General features: G+C 43.7%; 1 protein-coding gene across 5 annotated transcripts in view; it reads left to right on the forward strand.

The window, feature by feature from the left end:
* The window catches only part of TRAM1 (translocation associated membrane protein 1), a 118,282-nt gene that overhangs the window by 104,060 nt on the left and 1,913 nt on the right, over window positions 1–12,309 (forward strand). The window lies entirely within an intron of this gene.

Genomic DNA, 12,309 nt, shown 5'->3' on the forward strand with positions numbered 1-12,309 from the left:
CAAAGAACAGTTCCTAGAAAAATGCATTAACAAATAACTGCGTTTTTAAGAGTTTTCTTTTGTCATGACATTTTCGTAATTGTCATGACAAGAGGTCAAATTCCACAATTTGACCCCTGCACAGCATATTTTAGATTAACATTTGTTTTTAATAACACTGAGTTCTCAGAACGCAGAGACCTAGATGGTAAATAATTTGACATCTTACTTTTAAACAATTCAGGTATGGTTCAATACAAGAATTGATAGCAAATCATTATTGCTTTATATTGAGATCTAAAAACAACAGGCAGCCAGTGCAGTTGTTGGAGATAGGGCGAGATGTGATCATATTTATTTAATTATTCAATTTTCTATACCGTTCTCCCAAAGGAGCTCAGAACGGTTTACATTAATTTATTCAGGTACTCAAGATAGATACGCCTGTTATCAATCTTGCTGCAGTGTTCTGCACAACTTATAATGCCCTGTATCTTGTCTTAGTTATTCCAAGATACAGAACATTGCAATAGTCCAGTCTAGATAATACCGTTGCTTGAACTACTGTGCGGAAATCATAAGGAGACAACATAGACTTTACGCAATGCAATAAGTGTATTTGCACAAAACATGCTTGTACAGTTTTTGCAACTTGTAAATTTATTGAGAGGTCACAATCCAACTTTACACCTAGAACAGTCATTGACTCACTTACTTGGAAGATCATCATCAATAACCTTTAATTCCTTGGGCCATTTAGGATCAGGTTTCCCCACAAACATAATCTCAGTCTTATTCACATAATTCTCTATATCATTGGGATTATGGCCAGGCTTAGGGAGTATAATAATCAATGCTTCTGCCATCTTCCAGAAACAGTTTATCTAACATATTTTGGTATACCAACAAAAGTATACCAACAAAAGATAAGGAGCCAATTGGGTTTTAAAAGCAGAATAAAATTCAGTAGTAAAACCATCATTGCCAGGTATTTTAGATTTTTGTAACAATGATATAGCTGCGATAATTTCCTCGCATGTAATTCTTTGCTCCAACTGTTCCTTCTTTAAACAAATTAAATGGGGTAATGGAATGTTGGACAAAAAAGAGTTCATATTATTAATGTTTGAACTTTCAGAAGTATATAAAGATTTATACAATACTAGTTTTTTTAGCCTGTTACATTAACGGGTGCTAGAATAGATGTGTAGACTTAGGCATTTCTTTCTCCCTGTCTAGCAACACCACTTCCCTGCTCTCCATGTCTAGCAGTAACCCTTCTCCCTTACTTTTACCTCCCCCCTGTCCAGCAGCACCCCTTTCCTGCTCCCCCTGTCCAGCAGCATCCCTTCTCCCTTACTTTTACCTCCCCCTTGTTCAGTAGTACCCCTTCTCCCTTACCTGCTTCCCCTGTCCAAGATCACTACCTGTCCCCGACCAATCACACCCTTCCCCCTAAAGCAAAACAAGATCATTCTCTGTCCTCCAACAAATCACACCCCTTCCCCCCAAAGGAAAGCAAGATTGCTCCCTGTGCCCCTTCCCCCAGCACACACCCCTTTACCTAAACCAATGTAAGATAGTTCACAGCTTCCCCTGCACACACCTTTCCCCCAAAACAAAGCAAAATATCTCCCTTTCCTAAGCAGGCTTATCTGAGAAGTGTCCCTTGTTTTTGGAGGCAGCTGGGGAAAACGCCGCGCGAAAACCTCCACCGCAGGCTCCTTATGTCAGCGCACCAAACTGCCGCAGGCTCCTTTCAAAGCAGAGGAAACCGGCGCATGAAAATACAACCATCGCTGGGGAAACCGACACGGAAACTGGCACAGGCTCTTTCTAATGCGCATGTGTGGGCACGGCATCACGGACCCACCGATTTTTAAGTGCGCATACGCGCTAAGGGTTTTATTATAGCGGATAGGGGTCCTTTTACTAAGGCGCACTACCCGTTTTAGCTCGTGCTAAATATTAGCGCTGTCTAGCGTTCCTTAGTAAAAGGACCCTATAGTAAATTGTTGTAAAATATCGTCTAATCTAGTAAGCAAATTACCTGATGAATCAGTAATATGTTTTGTAATCAAATCCCTTTGTTTTCCTTTGAGATAATTAGCTAAAACTCTTCTATCCTTATTAGACGTTTCATAGTATGAGGATTTCTGTACAAATATTTCTCCCCTAGCTTTTTTGCTTAACATTTCATTATATGCAAATTTCAATTTAATCAACTCATTTGCAGTATCAGAATTCTATCATTCAATTAATTTAGTCTCAATCTTGCTTGATGATTAGTATATTGAATAATAAGGCCTCTCATAGTTGCCTTAAACACATCCCATAGTAAGGGGATGGATGATACAGACCCAGTTTTCGTATTAAAGTAATCATCAATAGCTGTGTGCATATGTTTTAATAAAATCTTCATCCAACAACAAAGCAGCATTGAATCTCTCCATATAAGAGAGGAATTAGGGGGAGATGTTAAGAATAAATTCAAAGGAAATACCATCATGATCAGAAATTAAGATACTGTCAATTGAAGAATCATTAACCAAATCCACAAAAGTAGTGACAAGGAAAAAGTCAGTTCTGGAGAAAGATTTATGTACTGGAGAACAAAATGTATATTCTAGCAATGAAGGATGATGAAGTCTCCAAATATCATTCAATTTAAATTCAATGTGATAGTGTAATCCTTTATTATCCCAGGAAAAGAAGGCAGTATATTCTCACATGTGGGTGATGTCATCCACGAAGCCCCGGTACAGCAGCTTTAAAAGTGCATCGCCACTTTAAGTACTCAAGAAAGTTTGCGAACTGCCCACGTCGTGCATGTGCAAGTGCCTTCCTGCCCGACGTAGGCTCGTGCTACCTCACTTCTTAGTTTTCTGCGTAGCTAAGAACTCGTGTCTTTGAACATGGTTAAATTTTTGCAATTTGCCTTCCCGCTCACGCATTTTTCTTCTACTTTTCTTTTTCCTTTAAGAGTACTTATATTAAATTTTTTTAACTTCCCATTTGCAGTGCAGGAAGAGCATTGTTTAATTCTCACCTTCAAAGCCCAAAAAAAGGCTGAGGTTGCATTACATTGGTGTCTTCTATCCCGCCAATACCTTTCAGTTCTAAGCGATTTACAACAAGAGTGACACTTTGAAGAGTATTAGCCCCTGAGGAAAGCAATGAAACGGCTGGGTAGCCATCGGGCTGAAAGATAAGTGTTCTTCTTATCTTTGGTAGTTTATCATACACTAATAATTTAAAAAGCAACCGAGCTTGCATAAAATAAAGAACAAGACCGATGATTATCCAACCCCAGTAAGGGCACGAAAAATTCAATGAGTAATGCCTTGGGTGTTTCAGGTCTTGTGACAATTAGAATTGTACATACAGGTTGTTTATAATCCATACAAGGAGGGAGGGAGTGGGCATCTCTCCCGCTGCTTGGGGGGGGGGGTCAGGTGGGGAGTCGCTTGACACAGACAGTGGGAGGGAGTGGAAATCTCTCCCGCTGCCGGGGAGGTGTTTGGTGGGGGGGAGGGTTGTTGCTTTGTAGCAGGAGAGAGTGGACATCTCTCCCACTGCCGGGTGGGGTTCAGGGGGTCGAGTTGGTTTTGTTTCTTTTTGTTGTTGTTTTGTTTGTTTTTTGTGTTTATTCTGCACATATGCCCATCGCTATCACGAATCTTTGCTATTCTGCCAACCTCATTTGCATGAGCCTTGTTTGGAGAATGACTAGCTTTTTTTAAAATCGCTACAATAACAGCTGCGACAGCGGCCCATCAGTTTTTAACGTGGGTTTTTCAGAATCTAGCCCTCAAGGTCTATTGCACAGCAATGTATTAACAACTCCTGGAAGCTAGCCAAGAGTTCTGGACTGTGAGTAGAGTAGCAATGTTCAGCTTCCAGACACTACCCTCCCCCAAGGTAACTGGAGGTATTGTGGGTAGAACCCAATTCCCTTTTATCAGGCAAGCTATATTTGCTTTCTAGGAAAGAAATGCAGAAAAAGCAGGCTAGACCTGTGTACTTTAGTCAGCTCTAGTTTACTTCTGAGCAAATGCATTTTTAAAAACATATCCTGTGAGAGGGAAAGTGACATCACTGATATGACTGGACGTCTCTGAGCGGAGCTCCGTTGGAGTTGCATTTAAATCAGCTGAAACACCCTGAAATCGGCTCACCTCAACCCCGGAAAAGTGAGGCAGGTAGTGGGAACTGTATAATGTCTACCCGACGAAAGCTGGAGAATTACAACTTTCCAGGAGAAAGACGGGACTGCAGAAAGCGGCAGGCACCAGTCCTCTGCATGCAGCCAAGATGGCAGAGACCGCGGAAGACCCAGGGAGCAGAGTGCATAGAGCGATATCTGCTCTCCAGCAGACTCGCATTCAATGCCGGACTTGCTCAAGAAGTTGCTTATGGATATCCGTTCGGAAATGCAGACCCTGCGCTATGACATACTAAAGTGGTCACTGATTTGAAACGAGTTGGTGGATTTAACCAAATGCCAGGATGAGGTGGAAGCACATGTGAATGGGCCCACAGGGCCCTGTGTCACCCCAAAGCAAACCTACCTCGAGATATAGTTTTGAGCCTGGGCAGCTTCATGGTGAAAGAGACTATATTTCATGCAGCCCGTAAGCTGCGGGATTACAAATGGAATGCAGTCAAGGTGTGCATCTATCAAGATGTAGCGGTCACCGCACTGAGGAAGCGTAAAGAGACTCCCAACCTAAAGAAGGATATAAAACTGCTGGAGAGAGTACAGAGACGAGCAACGAAGCTAGTAAAAGGTATGGAGAAACTGGGATACGAGGAACGACTTAAGAGACTGGGATTGTTCTCCCTTGAGAAAAGGAGACTGCGAGGGGATATGATCGAGACCTTCAAAATACTGAAAGGAATCAACAAAATAGAGCAGAAAAAAAAATTATTTACAATGTCCAATGTGACACGGACAAGAGGACATGGACTGAAGCTAAGGGGGGACAAGTCCAGGTCAAATGTCAGGAAGTTCTGCTTCACACAGAGTGGTTGACACCTGGAATGCTCTCCCGGAGGAGGTTATCGCGGAATCGACCGTCCTAGGATTTAAAAGCAAACTAGATGCACATCTCCTTACGAGAGGCATAGAGGGATATGGGTGACTAAAAATTACAATCAGCAAAAAAATTGTTATTAGCCTAGTGGTTGAGATACCCCATGAAAGTTTTTGACAGTGACCCCTATGACCCGGAAGTATAAATTTCAGCGCCAGTCTGAGCCATGTGTGGACAGAGCAGGAGAGAATGTAATTGCCCTGATGCAGCCGTTGTTTGGCGAAACAAGAGCCTTGTTGGTGACATCCAGTTTCCTTGTCTTTTTTCAGCATGAGAAGTGCTATAGCAGGAAGATCTACTTACTGCTGTTGCCATCGTCAGAAGATAAGTGAACTGAGGAGGTTGTGATGGAGACCTCCACTATAGGATTCAAGAGCAAGTTGGATACACACCTCCTTGCTAATCACATTGAGGGATATAGGTAAACAAGGTCTCATCTGGGACCACCTAGGCCTTCATTAGCAAGCACCTAGTTGAGCCTCCGCGTGTGCGAGTCACCGGACTAGATGGACCCAAGGGTCTGATTCGGTGAAGGCATTTCTTATGTTCTTTTTCTGGCTCCCTGTGCACAATGGTAGCTTTGGTCCCGTTTTGAAAAGTTACATTTTGAAACGTGTGGAGTTTTTTTGCCTATGATACAGAGCAGGACTGGCTTAAAAACTCATTGGGTTGCCGTCCATATACTGTTGATAAGTTGAGTCTTTTTTTCTCCACCTATTATAAATGTACTTTCATGGGGTATCTCCACCACTAGGCTAATAACAATTTTTTTTGCTGATTGTATTTATATCTTGTTATTGCGATTTGGATTCTTGTGTGACTAAAAATTACGCCAGGTGTACACCTGGCTGGGCCTTCGCATGTGCGGATCGCTGGACTTGATGGGCTGAAGGTCTGATCTGGAGATGGCGCCTCTTATGTTTTTATTATGTTCAGGGACAACATATCTCTGTAAGGAGGGTCTACGCTAAAGGTGGCTTTACCCGTTTACAATGGCGCTTACGGTGGGGGGGGGGTCACTACTAAGCGAGTACATACTATGGAAGATGCCTGGACAGTGCTGAAAAACCTGGGTGACCCTAACCTCCCAGAGCGGGAACCCACTGGAGAAGGGGATGAGGGTCGAGATGGGGCCTCTGGCTGGCGGCGCCATACCCGAGGAGCAGTAGCGAAGAGTGCTTCAGGAAGATTGCCTGATGGACAACCTACATGAGCGATGTGCGGACAGCAGTTGGACTCAAATGGTGGTCTTGGATGTACCTCCATGGGGAAGGTTGAGGGTTTTACAGTGTGGGTGTACAAATGCCTTAGAGTGCTGTGCGGGTGTTTAGGGGTGGGGGGGTTAAAGAGTAATTGGGAGTATGTGAGATAGTTTGAGGATTGGGGTTTGCTGTATTGAGTTCTGCTGTTTAGAGAATGGGGGTGGTCAGTGTTAGCAAAGGGGCGGCTAATGGGAGTGATGTTGCTTCTCTGAGGGATCTTGGGTCTGGTTGGATGGACTCGAGATGTAGGATATTGTGGGGGGAGATTGTGGGGGGGAGGGGGATGTTCAGGGGAAGGTACTCTGTGCCTATTTTGTTCTGGGTAGTCGACTTGTGCGTTGGAAGGGGCTGGGGTGGTCGGGCTGCTTGTGTGTTTGTGAAGGAGTATGACACGTTGCAGATGCACGCAGGCCCTGATTAACTTGGCAACATGGAATGTAGGGGGGATTAAGTCTCCCATGAAACGCTCAAAATATTTTGCAGCAGTTACAGTGCCATAAGAGACTTGGGAGTACTGGTAGACAAGTCAATGAAGCCGTCTGCATAATGTGCGGTGGCGGTGAAAAGGGCAAATAGAATGCTAGGAATGATTAAGAAAGGGATTACGAACAGATCAGCGAAGGTTATCATGCCGCTGTACTGGGCCATGATACACCCTCACGTGGCTTACTGTGTCCAGCACTGGTCACTGTACATGAAGAACATAGTACTACTTGAAAGGGTCCAGAGAAGATCAACTAAAATGGTTAAGGGACTGGAAGAATTGCCGTACAGCGAGAGCTTAGAGAAACTGGGCCTCTTCTCTCTTGAAAAGAGGAGACTGAGAGGGGACATGATCGAAACATTCAAGATAATGAAGGGAATATACTTAGTAGACAGAGACAGGTTGTTCACCCTCTCCAAGGTAGAGAGAACAAGAGGGCACTCTCTAAAGTTAAAAGGGGACAGATTCCGTAAAAACTTAAGGAAGTTCTTCTTCACCCAGAGAGTGGTAGAAAACTGGAACGCTCTTCCGGAGGCTGTTATAGGGGAAACACCCTCCAGGGATTCAAGACAAAGTTAGACAAGTTCCTGTTGAACCAGAACGTACGCAGGTAAGGCTAGTCTCAGGGCACTGGTCTTTTACCTAAAGGCTGCTGCATGAGTGGACTGCTGGGCACGATGGACTGACCCAGCAGCAGCAATTCTTATGTTTTTATATCCAGCTACTGCATAGATCTGAGGCAGGCTGCAGCACCTTCGGAGCACATATCACAGTGAGCAAACATAAGAATTGCCACTGCTGAGTCAGACCAGTGGTCCATCATGCCCAGCAGTCCGCTCACGCGGCAGCCCTCTGGTCTAAGATCAGCACCCTAACTGAGACTAGCCCTACCAGCGCACGTTCTTGTTCAGCAGAAACTTGTCTAACTTTGTCTTGAATCCTTGGAGGGTGTTTTCCCCTATAACAATCTCTGGAAGAGCGTTCCAGCTCTCTACCACTCTCTGGGTGAAGAAGAACTTCCTTACGTTTGTACGGAATCTATCCCCTTTCAACTTTAGAGAGTGCCCTCTTGTTCTCCCCACCTTGGAGAGGGTGAACAACCTTTCCTTATCTACTAAGTCTATCCCCTTCAGTACCTTGAATGTTTCGATCATGTCCCCTCTCAATCTCCTCTGTTCGAGAGAGAAGAGGTCCAGTTTATCTAATCTTTTGCTGTACGGTAGCTCCTCCAGCCCCTTAACCATCTTAGTCGCTCTTCTCTGGACCCTTTCGAGTAGTACTGTGTCCTTCTTCATGTACGGCGACCAGTACTGGACGCAGTACTCCAGGTGAGGGCGAACCATGGCCCGGTACAGCAGCATGATAACCTTCTCTGTTCATGATCCCCTTCTTTATCATTCCTAGCATTCTGTTTGCCCTTTTTGCTGCCACCGCACATTGTGTGGACGGCTCCATCAACTTGTCGATCAGAACTCCCAAGTCCCTTTCCTGGGAGGTCTCTCCAAGTAACGCCCTGGACATCCTGTATTCGTGCATGAGATTTTTGTTACCGACATGCATCACTTTACACTTATCCACGTTGAACCTCATCTGCCATGTCGATGCCCATTCCTCAAGCTTGATTATGTCATGTTGCAGATCTTCGCAATCCCCCTGCGTCTTTACTACTCTGAATAACTTTGTATCATCCGCAAATTTAATCACCTCGCTCGTCTTACCTATGTCCAGATCATTTATAAAGATGTTAAAGAGCACGGGTCCAAGCACCAAGCCCTGCGGCACCCCACTGGTGACGCTCTTCAAGTCTGAGTATTGTCCATTTACCCCCCACTCTCTGTTTCCTATGCTCCAGCCAGTTTTTAATCTATGTGAGTATTTTGCCCTCAATTCCATGGCTTGCAATTTTCCGAAGTAGTCGTTCATGCGGAACCTTGTCGAACGCCTTCTGAAAATCCAGATATACAATGTCGACTGGATCGCCCTTGTCTATCTGTCTGTTTACTCCCTCAAAGAAGTGCAGCAAGTTCGTCAAACACGATCTGCCTTTGCTAAAACCGTGCTGACTGGTCCTCATCAGCCCGTGTCAGTCAAGGTGATCAATGATGTTGTCCTTTATCAGTGACTCTACCATCTTTCACGGTACCGAGGTCAGACTCACAGGTCTGTAGTTCCCCGGATCTCCCCTTGAACCTTTCTTGAAGATCGGTGTAACATTCGCCACCTTCCAGTCTTCCGGAATCTTTCCCGATTTGATCATCAGATTGGCTATTAGTTGAAGCAAACTTGAGGGTGGGGGTGGGGGGTATGAAAAACCTATTTTTGAAGGTTTCTGCTACTTCCTGTAGGGTCCCCTACATCTGAAGACCTATTTTTTTACATTAGGTTAGTTTTGAGCTGTTCTTTGGCACTAAAACTCTGTGTAGGTGATCATCTTGGATTTCCTGATCTTTTTTTTCAAAGTTCTCCAAATCCTTCAAATCACCTTGTTTTGCCTCAAAATTGGAAGGGATGGGGTTCTCAGGCTCTTTTACCCCTAATTCATGCTAGATTTGTGCAGGCTGTTTGCTTGAAGAGTGCCCTTGTGCTATGTTTCACACAGCACATGAAGAACATAATAATTGCCATATTGTGACAGACCAAAGGTCCATCAAGCCCAGTATCATGTTTCAAACAGTGGCCAACTCAGATCCCAAGTACCTAGCTAGATCCCAAGTAGTAAAACAAGTTTTCCAGTGTAATAACGGTGTCATTCTAGACAAACAGGTTATTTCCCCATGGTCATGAGTCATCTGCAGAAAGAATCCACTGCAAATTTTTTTCTGTGTCCCTCCTACTTCACTGTGAGTTCTACTGCCACCTGTAATTTTTCCCTTCTGCGTTTTTAGTCACAAATTTCTTGACATTGGCCATCTTGGATTTTAGCAATCTTTTTTTCAAAAGCTCCCTGCACATCCAAAACTTTAATTTTTGACTCAAAACTGATTGGGATGGAGTCCTTGGGCTCTTCTACCCCCAATTCATGCAAGGATTGTGTGAATTGGGCACCTCATGTGTGTAAACTTGCATGTGATACAACTTTTTGATTTTCCATCTGTAAAGAGATGTGTTTATAAATGATTTCTTAGTAAAACTTTGGCAGCTATGTGGGACAAACAAGTTAGTACTTATATATCAATCTCATCCTCTTATCTAGGGCTCCTTTTACAAAGGTGTGCTAGGGCCTTTATGCGCGCAATAGCGCACGCTAAAATGCCACGCGCGCTAACCGCTACCAACTTCTCTTCAGCAGGCGGTAGCTTTTCAGCTAGTGCGTGCTAATTTTGTGCATGCACTAAAAACGTGCACCTTCGTAAAAGGAGCCCCTAGTTTTTACAAAATCATTGAAAACACACTTATTTAGTAAATATTTTGATTAATTCTGGAGGCCACATTACAGTAAAGATGTGCGCAGAATTGAATCGGTTCAGCGGATGGCCACCAGGATGATCTCGGGGCTCAAGGGTCTCTCGTACGAAGAGAGACTGAACAAATTGCAGCTCTACACTCTCGAGGAACATAGGGAGAGGGGAGACATGATCTAAACATTTAAGTACCTCACGGGATGTGTCGAATTGGAAGATGATATTTTCTTTCTCAAGGGACCCTCGGCCACGAGAGGGCACTCGCTCAAACTCAGGGGCGGAAAATTTCATGGTGACACCAGAAAGTATTTCTTCACAGAGAGAGTGGTTGATCATTGGAACAAGCTTCCAGTGCAGGTGATCGAGGCAGACAGCGTGCCAGACTTTAAGAATAAATGGGATACCCATGTGGGATCCCTACGAGGGTCAAGATAAGGAAATTGGGTCCTTAGGGCATAGACACGGGGTGGGTAAGCAGAGTGGGCAGACTTGATGGGCTATAGCCCTTTTCTGCCGTCATCTTCTAAGTTTCTATACTACATATGGTCAGTATCTCTTAGCTGTTAACTGCTCTGAACTGCAAGGTAGCTGCGGTATATAAGAATTTATGTAATGTAATAAAGTGGACGTGGCATTGCTCCAAGAAACACATTTGAATGATATCAAGCATGATAAACTCAAACAGTGGTGGGTGGGGGACTGTGTAGCCGTATATGCCCAAGCAAAATGAAGAGGGGTAGCGATTTTGTTTTGCAAAGGCATTATCGATAACCTCAACAATGCTTCACTCACATTGACAATGGGATGCAAGGAGGAGGGTTCTCTCATTTTAACCCCGCCTTTGTTGATTAGGGGCACAGAACAGCTTACTCCCGAAATTAGAGGCCGGTGCAGAAAGCCACACATTGATCATTTGATGGAGTGCATAGTTTCTAGCAGGGAATATAAGGATATTCCCTGCTGATGCAATAAGATAATCTTATACAAATTTGAAGCATGCAGAACTTGTGCACTAATCAGGGTAAGCCTGCTGGACACATGCATACAAAGTACAGTACAGAGGGCAGCTAGCGCTGTGCACATTTTTGAGCAAACAAAAGTCTTGACACATACTCTGTACCAATGCTGGAATCTTAACACTGCAGATAAATATCAGCCTTGTAAAAATTTCTTGCACATTAAATTTTTGAGGCCTGGTTAGAGCTACAGCCTCAGCACCCTGGGATTGTGGGTTCATATCCCACGCTGTTCCTTGTGACCCTGGGCAAGTCACTCAATCCTCCGTTGCCTCAGTTATGTTAGATAGATTGTGAGCCCACCGGGACAGATAGGGAAAATGCTTGAGTACCTGATTGTAAACTGCTTAGATAACTTTGATAGGTAATATATATAAATACCTAAACTAAATAAATAATTCCATTTCATGCACAGATAATTTTTTTCGTGCTCAGACCTGTTTGCAGAACTATCGCCACCTGTTCAGTATTAAGTGGCAGGCACTGCTGTGCCCTTAGTGTTAAGAAAAGAAAGCTGACATTGAATCCTCTCAACTATCTCTTTACCCCTTCTCAGACCTGGAATTCAAGTTCTAGCATTGTGATTATTTCAGTGTATTCTCTGCATTGCAGCCAAATAACTAATCTGTTCTTAGGGTAACTACATAAGCTATTAGAAAATGGAACTTAACCAGCAACCTCTTAACAGTAAGCTCCATTGAGTATTATATGGAATTGGCAGCTTCCTGAATTTTTCCATACTATAGCAATCCTACCAAAAACAGTATAATTCTAATTGTGGTATATTTATTACTTAAAGTAGTTACTCCCTTACCAGTATATTTTAGCACTCAACATTGATTGCCCATGATGTCGTATGGGGACAAATAGCTTTGGCCATGAACAGTTGCTAATCAGTAGGCCAGATGAGCCTTACACATTGTGTATATACGGTTGGTGCTGATCATGCACCCAAATGATAAGGTACAAAACCATGAAACCAGAAACAACGGCGTGCAAGGTTTTGAGAGCTTAGATAACTTTGAGTAAGTGACTGAATTTTCCTGTGCTCACTGTATTCATAATAGAAAG

The sequence above is a fragment of the Geotrypetes seraphini genome, chromosome 2, assembly GCF_902459505.1.
Source record: "Geotrypetes seraphini chromosome 2, aGeoSer1.1, whole genome shotgun sequence".
NCBI classification, from domain to species: domain Eukaryota; kingdom Metazoa; phylum Chordata; class Amphibia; order Gymnophiona; family Dermophiidae; genus Geotrypetes; species Geotrypetes seraphini.